This window comes from Ambystoma mexicanum, chromosome 3q (assembly GCF_040938575.1).
Source record: "Ambystoma mexicanum isolate Mex_15411 chromosome 3q, UKY_AmexF1_1, whole genome shotgun sequence".
NCBI lineage: Eukaryota > Metazoa > Chordata > Amphibia > Caudata > Ambystomatidae > Ambystoma > Ambystoma mexicanum.
In genome coordinates this window covers 906,087,001-906,102,149 of record NC_090926.1, presented here as the reverse complement: position 1 = coordinate 906,102,149, position 15,149 = coordinate 906,087,001, and the positions used below count along the sequence as shown (strand labels likewise).

At 46.3% G+C, this 15,149-nt stretch overlaps 1 protein-coding gene across 2 annotated transcripts in view; it reads right to left on the bottom strand.

The window, feature by feature from the left end:
• Positions 1-15,149, bottom strand: part of CEP112 (centrosomal protein 112) — a 3,147,769-nt gene that overhangs the window by 954,868 nt on the left and 2,177,752 nt on the right. The window lies entirely within an intron of this gene.

Here is a 15,149-nt window from a genome sequence, read left to right as displayed (position 1 = left end):
AAGGAATGGGGAACATGCATTGAGCAATGACCCAGCACCACAGATTGTGTGCCTACAGGGAAAGTGCGGGGGAGTGTGTCCTACCCTGCTTCCTGGTGTAAAACATGGTGGTTTTGTTGTCTGTGAAGAACTGCACCACTTTCCCCTGGAGCTGAGGCTCAAAAGACCCGAGGGCCCAGAAGACTGGACGTAGTTCCATGACGTTGATGTGAAACTCATTTTCATCCAGGAGCTAGAGACCCCTGGCCTGAGAATGTCCTGTGTGGGCCCCCCAACCCACTTGGGAGGCATAGGTTGGGACTGTCGTCCGATGCGCAGGGAACTGAAAAGGAGCAACCTACGAGAGATGAAGGCGAACAGACAACCATTGCAGGGCAGAATGCCCAATTGAGGGCGATCTTGTCGGTCTACATGCCTGTGACTTGCTGCCATCTGGCATCCAGAAATTCCTGAAGGAGCCTCCTCTGCAGTCTGCAAAAAGGGACTAGAAGGATGTAGGAGAACATCATCCCCAGTAGGGACTTGATGAACTGGACTGTTGCAATGGAAGCTGTCGATAGCCAGTGAATGTTTCCAAGGATGCCCTTCAGCGTCTCTTCCGAGGGAGCAGCTAAACACGAGATTTTGTTGAGTCGGGCACCCAGGAATAGTGTGTTCAGAGATGGCACTATGCAGGACTTCTGATAGTTTATCGAGAATCCTAGCGAAGTCAGGATCTGGATGGTCTTCGCGGTGTGCTGGATTGCAAGTGTATGAGAGTGGGATCGGATGAGACAATCATCCAGGTAAGGGTAGAGGTGAATTCCTTTGTGGCGCAGATATACTGCCACCGGGGCCAAGCATTTTGTGAATACTGTGAGGGGTCTGCAATGCGGGGCAGACAACTTTTGGATGATTGATAAACACCTTGCTATCCCCACTCTGGCAAGGATTTGCCTGCCTAACAAAACTAAAGGGAAACACCAACACAGGATGTCTGTCCTTCACACTTAAATATCAAATATACAAATAAAATATATGGCAAATAAAATATCAACAATGATATTGTCAGTTTCCTGATAACCTCTTAGTAACCTCGGTGAACTCCTTTCCCCAAGATTCAAGGTAAATTAAATTCCAATGTTCAGCAAAAAAAAGAAACCTGGAAATCTATGTAGGTAGTACAGTCTCAATTCAGTGCTTGATGTCTCAGTGTTAAGATAGTTAAGATAACATTTTGTTAACGTAAGTACCAACAACCAAGCTTTTCTTCTTGGTGAAATAAGGACTTCCTACTTCTTCAAAATAGCATCAGTGGTATTCCCAGCCACAATGTTTTGCCACCACTTTCAGTTACCAAGACGACTTACCACAGTCAAAAAGAAATACAACTTCTGTAAACGTTATTGAAACCCAATTCTTGGTTAACACTTAGTATGTCTTTCTTGATAAGATTAGGAATCACATTAGGTATCTTTATCTTTGTCAGGATGACTTCACAGCACTTCTGCTTCAACTTCAACAACTTCAACTCCAAATGCGCCTCTAATACCAAATACATCTCTAAAGCTTCAATACTTTGTAATACCACTACAGCTTCAATACTTCGTAACTTCAAACAGGTTCTGGTTCTGACAAGATTCACTTCAAGGTACTTCAACACCTTAAGATAGGCAAGGCACTCTTCCTTTGAATATCCCTTGTCAAAGAGGCAGCCTCTTTGCCTCTCTTGTCTGTCTGCAAAGAACAACAACCTATAATTGCCTTTGGAAAACACTTTTCTCTTCCATCTACAGTCTTTGGCAATGTAGGCTGCATCAACTCCAAAGAATAGTAAGTGTCCCTTCCCCAACCTTGCAATCTATCCCAACTGTTAGCCAGGATAATTACCCAGAGGCTTTGGTGCCACTCTCTTGGCTGCAAGGAATGTTTGCACACTTTTATCTTGGGCAATATCAAAGTTCTATTGGGCTCCAAGTATTGTTTAATCTGCTCTCTGGCTTTGTCAAACGCTGATTTCAGTCTCAATAGGGGAATTCTCTTGGCGTGGGCCATGCTTGCTCTCTCCAACTTCAAATGAAATGTTTAAACAATTGATATCTTTTATAAGCAATTGTCTGTGTGAAAAATAATTTGAAGTTCACTCTTTGAGAAACTTAATTAGGCACATGAGACCACTTCATAGGTTTTACAAGGTTTAAAGATATAACAATTGCTTTTCTGTAGAGTTTGCTCTGCACGCGAGTGAAATAGAAATACTCAATCACACGTGAGTGCTACATTTCAAGTATCCCATTGTTATAGAATAAACAAACAACTTTGCCTCGCTTCTATCTTTACGCAAGTGAATTTTAAGCTGGATACTGTTGCCGGCAGTGCTCACGCAAGGATTCAGAACAGGTTTAACTCACCGGCTTCTGTTTTACTTTCTCCATGTGTTGCACAACTTCTATGGCCTCTGGTTTCACTTGGGACCCACACCCTTCCTTGGTGAAGGTATCTCTGGTCCGGCCACTCAATTACGGAGCCCCTCTAGCTCCCGAGATGCATGGCTTTACGACAGCTGCTCACCACGGTTTATGACAAGCTTCTCGCTTTGCAATCTCTGAAATTAGATTCACAGGGGGAAAGGCAGCCTTCCTGCATGCCTTCCACTGTGCAGCCTCTGCACACAAGAGTTTGGGGGAATAGGACCCTCACATGATCAGCAGGTGAAATCTGCAGCATCAGAATCCCCGGTGTCCCTTCGGTTCTCCCACTTTTACCTGGATTGCCAACACTGTGTCTTCTTCCTTCTTCTTCTGCCACTACTGCATACACTCCAGCCACAGTTCCAGCTCCTTCTTACTGCCTGCACCCGACAGGGCCTTTTTTGCCTGTAAGGTTCTTTCAGGTGTGGGCTATCAGCCTTAATTGCATGATTACTAATACAGCATGACTCTTCAACCCTCTTCCACGTCTAGGTATTTATGGGATTTGTAGTCCACAACAACAAATTTAGACTTTCTGATTCATGCTGTTTGGCAAACAGCTATTCAAAGTGTGGGATTATGGGGAAAGTTAAACAGGGAAGTTTCCCAGTCTTCCTGACCTGTTCCTTCCCCCCACCATGTGATCCTCCCACAGTACACCACCCCAAGGGTCGGGATCAGGAAGTGTCTGCCTTTCCCTGGCCACACGAGAACGGTCCCAGACCAGGTTTCTGGGAGGAATTATTACTAATTCATCATAATACCCTTAGGGACGATTTCAGGCCAAAGGGTAGGGACTTGAACTGGTAATGTTGCCCCTGAACGTCAAAGCACAGGCACTTCCAGTGTTTGCGAATAACTGGGCATGTGGAAGTAAGAGGGTCATCAGGAAATCTCCTTTGTCCAGCTAGTCGAGCACATGTTTGTATTTGTATTTATAAATTTTGCAACCTGACCATGCTGAACTTTTGGGAGTTGAGTAACTTGGTGAGGTGTTGCAAGTCTAGGATTGGTTGCCACCCTCCTGTCTTCTTCCTAACCAGGAAATATCTGGAATACATCCCAGAGCTCCGGAGGCGCTGAGAGGCTGGTTCTATTGCCCCATTGCTTAGCATGGCTTGACCCTCCTTTAGCAGCAATGCCGCATACAGTTCTTGTCGTGTGACCGGAGGAATGTGAGGGCATTTGTCCTGGAATTCCAAAGCGTGCCCCTGTTGAAGGACATCGAGCATCCATTTGTCTGTGGAGATCTTTCGCCACTGATCAACAAATTACGATAGCCGGCCTCCCACTGGAATGTAGAAGTGAGGGGTGGGTCCTGGGCCGGTTCAGGCCTGCTTCAGCATCTGTGTCCTGGATGGGGGGGGGTAGGTATAACTTAGGACATTTTTAAGAACCATCCGCCTCTGCTATTTCTTCAGGGACAGCCCGGAAAAAGATCCACCAAAAACAACAGGTCTAAAACCTCCATCATCCTTTACACCTCTGTCATCGATGGCATGTCCTGAGATCCTCAGTTTTGAAAATCGCATTTTACTGGAGATGCGAGAAATGTTTAGATCCAATACCATCCACTACAAAGACAATCTTACTAGATCACAACGCGAAGCACTCAAATCACTAGAAGGAGATCACAACTTCCTGATCAAACCAGCTGATAAAGGGGGAGGCATTGTCCTCTGGAGTCGCCTCCTCTATAACAACGAAGAGACCAGATAACTGTCCAACACAAAGTTTTACAGACAGATTCCTGCCAATCCAAGTACCAGACTACTGGCCGAAATCGAAAGCCTAATGTGCCATGCCTGGCAAGAGGGTTGAATAGACGACGATGAAAAGGCATTCCTGGTAAACCACCATCCGATTATTCCAGCGTTCTACCTGCTCAAAAAATACACAAAAACACAGAGAACCCACCAGGATGACCAATAGTAGCCGGGATCGGCTCAATATTAGAACCTTTATCGATCTACATCGATCATTTCTTAAGACCCTTCATCAGTCGTATGCCATCTTACATACAAGACACTACTGCAATGATTAAAAAGCTAAGAACCCTAACTGTGGACAGCAATGATCTACTAGTGACCCTTGACGTAGAGTTACTCTACACTAGCATTCCACAGATGGAATGTATAAGTCTTGGCAACCTACTTGGATAAAATAACCCGCCTTGACCCACCCACCTCTTTTCTGCTAGAATGCACAAGGATAGCATTAACAGAAAACTACTTCATCTTTGAAGAAACCTTTTACCAGCAGTGTCACGGTACGAGCATGGGTGCAACTTTCACCCCAGACGTGGCAAATCTTTTTATGGACTTGTTTGAACAGCATTCCATTTACCATACTTCCAATCCCTTCAAAACCTCTATTGGTTGTTGGTGTAGATACATCGACTATGTCTTTATGACTTGGAAGGATACGTATGATCAACTGCTCATTTTTGTAGACTGGCTCAACAAACACAATCCCTGTATCCAATTAACTTTCGAACAACACCAAAATAAGATACCTTTCCTGGATCTTCACATTTACAAAGATCCTAACAACGGTCTAGCCACGACCCTATACAGGAAACCCACATCCAAGAACACCCTTCTGGACTACAGCAGCTTCCACCCTAAAGGGCTAAAGATGAACCTACCCTTCGGTCAGTTCCTCAGACTACGAAGAAACTGCAGCACCAACAACTAATATGACTCCACGAGTAGCAATCTCGGCATACGTCTTAAAGAACGAGGCTACCCCGGACACGTTATACGTCAAGCTCGCAGAAGAGCTAAACACACTGACAGAGAACAGTGCCTCACTCCAACAGCCAAAGAAATACAAACAACAAGGATGACATGCGTAACCACCTTCACGTCCTTGAGAAACTGTATCAAGAAGAGCATTCTCAGCCACTGGGATAAATTGAACACAGACGTCTTTAAACCACAAAGACCCAGATTTGCATTTAAACGCAATAGAAATCTAAAAGATCGCCTAGTGCACACATATGAAGACAAAACAAAAGAAAAAACAAGGAAGACCACGCTGTGGTATCTCCCCCTCGTCAAAGGCAACTTCAAATGCGGCAACTGTTCAGTGTGCTGCTTAACCAAAAACATCAAACACATCGACTTAAAAGAGACCAGATGGACATTTCCAAACTTCAGCAACTGCAAAACAAAAAGGTCAATATATGCCATCAAATGTCCCTGCAACCTGATCTACATTGGTAAATGTAAAAGAGAAATTAAACAACAAATCTGTGAACACCGCTCCTGTGTCAAGAATCTCGTCGATGACAAACCCCTAGTAGCTCACTTCAAGCTGAAGAAACACAGCCATAATGACATTTTCTGGGTCATCTTGCAGACCGTCAACAACCCTTTTCGAGGAGGTGATCGAGATCTGACACTCCGAAAACTTGAGCAGAAATGGATATACCGCCTTGACTCCGTCAAAAACGGTCTAAACATATCCATCGAGTGGAACCTTTTCTTTAACAAGTCACTCAGTTTCCCCACTTAAGGGCCTTGTACAGCTCCCACCTGAATTTTGTCCAGACCAAAAGCCTCCCAAGACCCATAACCACCCACAGATCTACATACCATCCTTGCTTAGCAGAAACATCTGTTTTTCAATGCTCTCTTTGAAAAGTCTATAGTGTCCTGCTTGCTGAGAACTTACTTTATCGTGAACCAGCAAATGTATGTACATACAGGACCCCTTGGACCACTTTTTTGACAAGTTGCCTGTATGTAACTTATGCAACTTTATGTTTGAAGCACTTATAAAATTAAATCTGTTCGTCCAAAAAAAAACCTGGACCACTGTTCGACATGTTGCCTGTATGCCACAATAATCACATGCAAATCTATGTTTGAAGTACTTATAGTATTAACAGTATTTCATGTTCCTTCATGCTGTGTTAAAAGTACCTGGAAAATATCGAAAAGGTCTTTCTCAGAAACCACAGTTACTACAAACCAAGAAGTGTACGGACCTGCAGTTTGTTTTTGCATTGATTTATTTACTACATGTTGTTGAGACTGATTGACGTGCCCCCTCCCCGACGCCAAGGTTCACCGGCAATCCCAAAGACTACTAGTCCGGTTCCCCACAACGAGCATGCACAGATACAGTAAAACTACCCGCTCCACGCATGCGCCACTTGAGCGCGCCTTGAACTAATTCGATCTATATACGCATGCGCGCATATGAAACAGCTCCGTCAGTCGCCGACACAGCTCGATTGCAGAGGTAAGCTTTTCCTTCAGACCGCTCCCATTTCCACTAACCCATGGGAACCACCAGCCTTAGCGGCCCTGCAAGCTGGTCGCTACTACCCACTGCGTCTACATCACGGGAGCCCCAACCCTTATGAGACACCAGCCTTTTGACTCTTTTAAAACCACAACTTGCATCTGCACGGGCACCGGCTTCTTGTTGATTTCTTAGTCTCACATTCAAGCCCAACAATAAATAATGACAACCACAATCACAAACAACAAGTCGACCACAGACACTTGATATTGAATAGACCACTGGACACTAGCACCGAGATAATTTGATGCCTGCACCAGTATGCCTTTTCATTACCCAGGCAACTACCTTGATCTCTGGCACTCGATATTGATTTTCCAAGTGTGCACCAACAGCATGAAATCTCGACGCTTGTACCAGCACGTCTCACTAATCACTTCTTACCTCTGCAACTAGCTGCCTAACGGCCAACTCCCCTTCTCTCTTTTGTCTACAACAGACCGTGGCTTCACCCCGCTCCCTAGATAGAGACATCTTCTCATCTAGCACCACCTGGGACTCAACCGCCATTGCCTGTTTTGCTCATTGTAATTCATTACATCCCAACCAACCCGGTTTTCCAACTTGTTTCAGAGACCGTCGGTCCATTTTTGGACTCAACTATTCGCCAGCGACTTACCCAGATTCTGGCCCATATCAAATCACGCAAGCATGACGCTCCAACTACCCTAGGTAGGTTCCTCTTTCCGCAGTGTCTCCCTCTGAACACCCCACGTTTTTAAATCTTCCCTTATAACACTCCATCCTTTGTCTCACCATTTTCAGGTGCCTGGCACTTAACAAGCACCTCTGTGCTCAAAAGTCCCCCAGTCCTGAAGACAGTCCGGTGCATCCACCAGCAGGTTCCACATTCTCAACCGCTGGGCGCTCCATCTACTCACCAAACTAGAAACACCTGAACTCTGTGTGTGTCGACAGTTTTTACGTACTGCCGCAACACTAGCAGTACATGTCATTACAGTCACTATTGATGTACTAACCCACCCATATGCACAACCATTTCATAACCTTGTGTAAAAAAAAATGTTCTGTGCCAAAGATGGCATATTTCGTCTTTTAAATATTTACTTTTGAAAAATCTAATAAATCTCAACCTTTATGTTTGAAAAAAGAATCTAACTTCTTTGTGTTCATGTTAAGAGCTAATAGATATGTGCCAATTTAGCTCCACTGCCTCCCAAAAAGAATCCTACCAAAGAGTCAATGACCAGGGTAGCTGCTGACTCCACTCCTTTCTCAAAATGTTCACCTTACCCTCTGGAGTCAAGCCCCCTTGGAAAAAAGAGGGTTCCTTGCCTTACCTTATACACCCTGGGGGGGGGGGGGTAAGGAGACAATGCTGGGGGCCACTGCTGTAGGCCTAGGCGTCTTCCCGATAGGCCTCCTGGTGGTAGAGTGAGAGAGGCGATGAGGTGAAACCCTTCTATGACCTCTAGTCTCCCCCATTAGAGAAGAAAAGGATGGCGTCCTCTGCTGCAGTATGCATTGAGAAACCTGTGGGTATCTTCACACCTCCTCCCCTTGGATCCTCTTCTCAAGTGGCCCAGGAAAGGCCATCATTTTTGGATCCTGACCCTGGGGGTAGAGATGTGAGGGAGGATCACCAGGGTGGAGGGTCATGGAGATTGGGGAGAGGATATCCACAGGCGAGACATGGTATTGGTATCCGGTAATATTACCCCCACACAAATGGTTGCAAGCATATAGTCGCCGGGAAAAGGCAGGGACATTATGTATGGTGACTATTTGTGAGGGGAGCGGGGCTGTCTCCCGCTCGCTTTGGGAGAAAATTATATATTTAAAAACAAGGGTTGCAGGGGTGATAATGTCGCTATAAACCACAACCTTTTTGCAGCAATGTTTTTGCCGCAAAGTGTCAGGATCTGAGGTCCATGTGGATTAGTATACCTCCGTCTCCAAGTACCAGTCAGAGAAGAGCTAACAACTCGCTTTCCGGTTATTGGGGCCACAGGTGGTAGGAACAGAGAACACCGGGTCCCGGATGGCTGCAAGAAAAACACAGGGTTAAGAATGCAGGCTACAGGGACGATGACTGTGTATAATAGAAAGACAGAAGATACCTACCCGTGGGGATGACCGGTTACTACTCTATACCTAGCTGTTCCCCCTGAAGGTGTTGTGATATAACACAGAGGAGATGGGAGATGCCTCTGTGATGTCAGGGTCCACTGTGAAGTTGGAGGTACAGTTTGATGCTTGGACAAGAATTACCAAAGTACTTGATTCTCGATATTTGAATCCAAAATGCCAAGGCAAAAGGGAAGAGGAAAAACAATTAGGGTGAGCAAAGTCAAAAAGTCACAGCAGTTCAGGTAAGCAGTCAAAAAATAGTCACCAAATCCAATGAGGGCAAATCCAAGAAGCAATCCAGAGCCAAAAACGAGGTCCAAAATCCAGAGGTCAGAGATAACGAAGTGCAAAACACAGGAGTCACCAATCGCTGCGAGTACAGCTGAGAAGCGCCAAGCAAGTTAATCGGGCTCCTTTTATTTCATGACTTCCTGGTCACATGACCGCCCTCCACAACGGCTCTGCGTCACGTGACCGACACGTGACCTCCCAGTGAGTAGTGGAGTCTCGCGTGAGCGGCCGGTAAATGGGGCAGGACTCCAATGCGACCACAATTGCCACAGCCGCCTACATTGCAGATGGGGCCAAAAACGCCAGGAGCGCCACAAGATGCGGGACGTAGTAAGCCGCCGGGCAGGAGTGGAGGCAAAGGGTAAGCACGGTCTGCGTGCAGGTGCAGGGACAGATGGCAAGCGCGGCCTGCGCCGCCGCAGAACCGGACCCCCTTCGCTCAGCTGGCACCGCAGTGAGTTGATGCATGACACACAAAGCCTTTTTGAAGAGACATTATCACATGAAACCATAGTATCCCCCTCCTTTATAGGCTGTTACCAATCACTTCCCCACATTCTTATCACCATAGTACTGGGATGCGGAAGAGGCGACTAGGACTAGTACACACTAACTTGTCATTTCACCACTCTGAGACAAGGAAGAGGCCTGACGACTGTTGTGAGGATCAGGCATGTCCCAATAACTATGGTCAGGCAATTGGAGCGAAGAACTCACTCCTACAACCTGTTAAATGGTTAAAGGTGTATAAAAGGAGAAATCAGGAGCAAAGAACAGACCGAGTAGGAGATCCAGCTCGAGGTCGAGATCCAGCTGCAAAGGAGAGCACAGCAAACTTAGGTTGAGCATGCAGAATATAGGCTGGTGAAAAAGACGCCAACTACTCCAGAGAAGCCAACAAGACGCTGAGCCCAGAGCGGGCCACGAGAGGATCAGGAGCTAAACAGAGCCCTATGCAGTGCTTTCCCTGTTGGGAGTGGGGAACACAGAGACCTCCCTGACGCTGCCAACCGCTGCAGGAGAGTCTGGAGGAAGCGAGCGCTGCTCGTCAGAGCTGCACAGGATTGAGAGAAGAGCCAGCAAGAACCCGACCGTGAAACCAGGGTACCAGGAGGAGCGGCCACACACCAGTGAGTGACAGGGAAGGATCACTCGGGCCAGGGCGCTTCCGGGGCATGGTGTGTTTAACGGCAGTTGCTGGACAAGTGAAAATACAGGACAAATGGGTCTGGAGACTAAACGTGAACTATTAAATACTGAACAAGATGCAAAGCACTTAATGAGTTTTGAATAAACTGTGGAAAAGATATGAGACTATTGTACGAATTAAACAATATGAATTTAAAGAGACAGCATTTGCGAACAAAGTGAACAAGTAAAAGCAAAACACTATTGGATAGTGTGAAAGCAGAGTAGTAACCAGGAGAAATAGCACAAAGAAAAGTGTGTGAGAGTCACGTGTTGGTAAAGGCAAGAAGTCATTCAAGTGAACTAGAAGCATATGTGGACTTATGACACAGATACAGAAAGGAAACCGGTTTTGTCCTATGAGAAAGAATGAACTGTTACAAAGTGCCAAGGGTTATCGGTTGCGCGGCCTGTGATGGGTGGACCACGTGGTCCAACAACTGCACCTAAACCGAGGAACCCTTTCTTGGAGTAAAGGGAAGTCAAGAGGCTGAGGTTGGTCGATTTTTCAAGTGAGAGAAAGAAACGTCAAATTAAACAAGTTGCTATAACCGTGAATTTGAAGCCAGAAGAGCTGCCTACTTGGGGAAAGGAGCCCAAGACCTTTTGTGTGAAACTGTGTTGAACTTGGGGAAGGGAATCCAAGACCACTGTGTGGAACTGTGATAAACCTGGGGAAGGGAGCCTCAAGACCATTGTGTGGATGTGCTGTGCTTGGGGAAGGGAACCCCGAGGCCATTTGGTGGAACAGTCTTGAACTTTGGGAAGGGACCCAAGAGCCAGGGGCTGGAAGTAGCTCTTAACTTTCGTTTGGAACACTGTTTTTTTGGTTGCTGATATCCCTGCACATTGTTAAGCTTTAGTTGTGAGGGCAAGTATAGGTTTTCGACACGGATAGACTTTTAAGTTGAACTTACTGACTCAGACTATCCTTAGTTTATTTAGGTAGGGCCTTACACCATCCTGACATTTTAGTTGATCAAGATCTTTGTTTGAACTTTGAATCTGTTGTCTGTGTCTTACCTCATGATGCCTTCACAGTGTCCAGAGAACGTGCTGTCTCAGTGTCAGTCGTTATGACCTGTAGAGTCTCATCGACCGCTTTTCGAAACAAGTTGTCTCCATTGAACGGCATTTTGATTACCTTGGTCTGCAGAACCGTGCAGAAGATGGTAGCCTTGAGCCAACCCTGGTGGCACCCATCTGGCGAAAGCCGCAGTCCGCGATGTCGAGGGTGACAGCGATCACTTAGTCGGAAGCCACCTGCCCTTCCTGGAACAGGGCTAGGGCTTAAGTCTTCTTATCCATAGGAGGGAAGCTGAGGATTGGTCCCAACGTATACCACAACTCCCTGCGGTACTTTGACAGGAGGGTTAGGGCAGTGGCCGCCTTGATTGTTGATGCTGCCATTGTGATGATGCACTTTCCTGCTGCATCCAGCTTTTTTCCCTCTTGTTCTGGAGGAACCATAGATTAATAAGAAGGTTTGGAAGGCCTCTTCCTAGCGGCAGCAGAGACCACAGAGTCTGGCGAGGGCTGGGACCTGAGGCACCTAGGGGCCGAGTCTGGAACCGGTTAGTTCTTCTCCAACTGGTCTCTTTTCACAGGAGTAGTATTAGAGGCCTTCATGATAGCCAGGCCATCTTCGCATATGCCATTCAACAGGGGAACTGAGACAATGGTCTTCTTGGATGACTCCTGTCGTTCAAAAAGGAAACTTTCCTTTTTCTTTTCCTCCGGTACCAGGTTGAACAGTTTAGCAGCCCGAGATATCATGGAGTGGAATGACCCAATCTAGTTCGGCGCTAAGGAGCTGGAGGGCACATCGACATCAGGAGGTTCCCATCTGTGGGAACGTAATCATCAAACTCATCCATGTGTGTACCGGTTTTCAGTGTCTGGTCGAACCGCTTCCTCCACCACAGGGGCAGTGCCTTGGCAATGAGGACTTATGGGGTAGTGTCGGCTGAGCCAGAGAAGGCTTCAGAGGGCTCCTTGCCAGAACAGGGGTGGGAGCAGTGGGATGCATCATTTCAGCCACACGTGTGTGCAAGGTGGTCAAGATGTCCAAGGACATATACCTCGGTGTAGGAGCAGTTGCAGGAGCTGGGCCCCATGGAGGGCTGAAAGGCTGGGAAGGCTGGCGGGCCGGCGACCTCTGATGAGGTATTGGCAAAATTGGGTCGGGTTCCTCCTGGACCCCTTCCTGAACAGGGTAAAACCCCTATGGCAGGTCTTCCTCAGAACTGTTGTAGATTGCTGTAGCCCTCTTGGGGGATCCCAGAGGTGCCAAAATGAAGAGTGGTGCAGCCTTGGTGGGTCTAGGCAGGAAATCCTGAGCTGGAGGCATGTCCCTCAGCAAACCAGAGCCCTTAGGCAAAGAGTCAATGCTGGAGCCTGCAGAGCAGGAAAAGGTGCCGTCGCTGATGGAACCGTCATCGGAACCACTGACGAAGGTCTAGGTGGCAAGGAAACCCTGGGTGTGGTAATCGTCATAGTGGTAAAGGGGATGGTCATGGACGAGCCCCTTGGTGTTGCAGCCGGCGAATGAAGAAAAGTCTTCATAGACGGGGTCGTCAACGGGTCAATGGTCCTGGTGGATGAAGTTGTCGATGAGGCTTGTATTGATGACGGTGTCAATGACGGTGGAGCTTGTGACGGGTCCAGACAACCTGCCCACAGAGAACTTGCATTTGGCTGCTGGTACCATTGATTTCCTCGTGGACGGAATCTGCCCACCTACTGCTAGGCTAACCATTGACGCAGCCGCTGATTGTGACCGGCCTCTCTCCAAACTGGGTACCGCAGTTGCAGCAACCGCTAACGACAAAGGCGTTGGAGCTTGTGACTTTGCCTTTTTTCGAATCTTCACCAAAGAAGCATCCTCAAAGGACCTCCTCTTATCTGAGGGAGCACATTCTTTGAACCTGAAAGAGTTCACCTAGAGGCCGCGTCAGAGACCTTACCTTCATCGATCCATGCCACCAACCTCCGATGGTGGTCATTCCGTGTCTTCAAGGAAAAGTATTGGCAAATTGAACATCCATCTTTATTGTGGTCAGGATGTAGCCATTAAATGCACCTGAGGTGCCAATCCTCGATGAAGATATTCTTCAGTCTGCAGATCACACAGGACCTTCAAAGACTTCCTTGTGGCATCTGGCACGGTGTCGAAGTGCAGGCCCAAACCTGGGCCTGATGTGCATGAGTTGGAGATCCGACGATGGATAGAGGATCTCCTGCAGCAAAACGGGCGCCTGTCGGCAGTAGTCACAACGTGACAGAAGACGAAGATTCGATGAATTCTGACAAAAATAGGCAAAAAAGTTGGCAGATTACAAGGAGCGAAATACAAAGACTCCCAACAGAAGAATTTGTCCGGTAAAACTCTGAAGATGGCCACCAGGGCTGGCACTTAGGGGGCAATTGATATTGACTGGGGCAGTATGACCCAAGGTGCTATAGAGGAGACAAGCAGTTTTTTGCTTAAAGCTAAACTGCTTTAATTTTACTTAGGAGTCCCAGCCAGACAACGGGGAATATTCATGAGCATATGAATCCAGCTGGAGAACAAGAGTTACAGGCAAGTAACTGACGAGGGAGGCAAAAGCCAACAGAAAGTGACAGACTGGCAACAGTGGTTCTCACCCTTATTTTAAAGCAAGTGGACTTTACAGAAAGTGGTGTGTAAGCATCAACCTGTATTAGAACAGCTTCACGAGCGAATAAGTGAAGAGATTCTAGTACTGTAATCAGATATGGAGAAAGACCTTGACTACCTTTAAGTCAGTGTTTTTTAACTTTTCTAAATCAAGTGTGATGTCATTGTTGGCCAAAAAGAACAATAACTACGGCCATGGATGTCCGGTGGGGGTTCATTGCTTGCTTCACGAAGGGTGCCAGCCGGAACTTTGCAAATTTGAATCAGTGAAAGTCTGAGTGAGCCCTTCATCGTTAACGGAATAATACATGGTGCATGAAATAGGGTAATAAAACACTTATCATTACAGAGCATAGAAGCGGGAGGCATCCAGCATGAAGAAATATTCTTATATTGGCAATGGCAGTGTGTCCTCATTAGGGGTCCCTGTTGCAAATATCGGAGTTGTATATCTGACTATGCACTTGACATTTCCCAATGTCCGAGGAGAATTTGCCTCAAGATCAAGATCTGGCTGTTGTATTTTGAATTCTTCTCCATTTGGATGTGGATTTCTATGTACATTTGGAACAGCTCGGTATAAATGAACAGTGGTACACCGGATTACATCGCAGATCAAACAAGCTATCTTTGTGCTGATGAAGGCCCAATATTACTAAACATGAGAATGAAGGGGACACGCATTTCTCAGGATAAGTGCCGAAACACATTGTGTCGACCAAAATCCAACTCGATACCATCAATTGACTAGTCCCTTTTTCCCATTTAAGGACAACCTTGTGTGTTTTCTACAACTTCACACAGAGGCACATCAAAAACAACTCAAAATAAACGTAGTCGGAGTAAAATGAACTGATGTTTTGATGCACCAAACTCTGTCTGATGTATTAGCTGTGTTGTATGTGGCTACCCAGTTTGTTCAAAAATGTTGAAGAGAGTCGCTTGAACATCTGCTATGTATTGATAGTCTAACTCTAATGATTGATACGAACCATTGGACATAGGCAATGAACTACGTCTTCTTGTTGAACAATGTTTTGAAGTGAATGCAAGTTCTGTTAGATTTATGTGAATGGTTGTTGAAACAAATTAAAAATATTATATAAATGAAAATAAATATATATGTTTGGTATAAAAAGAACCTCTTGTGCTAA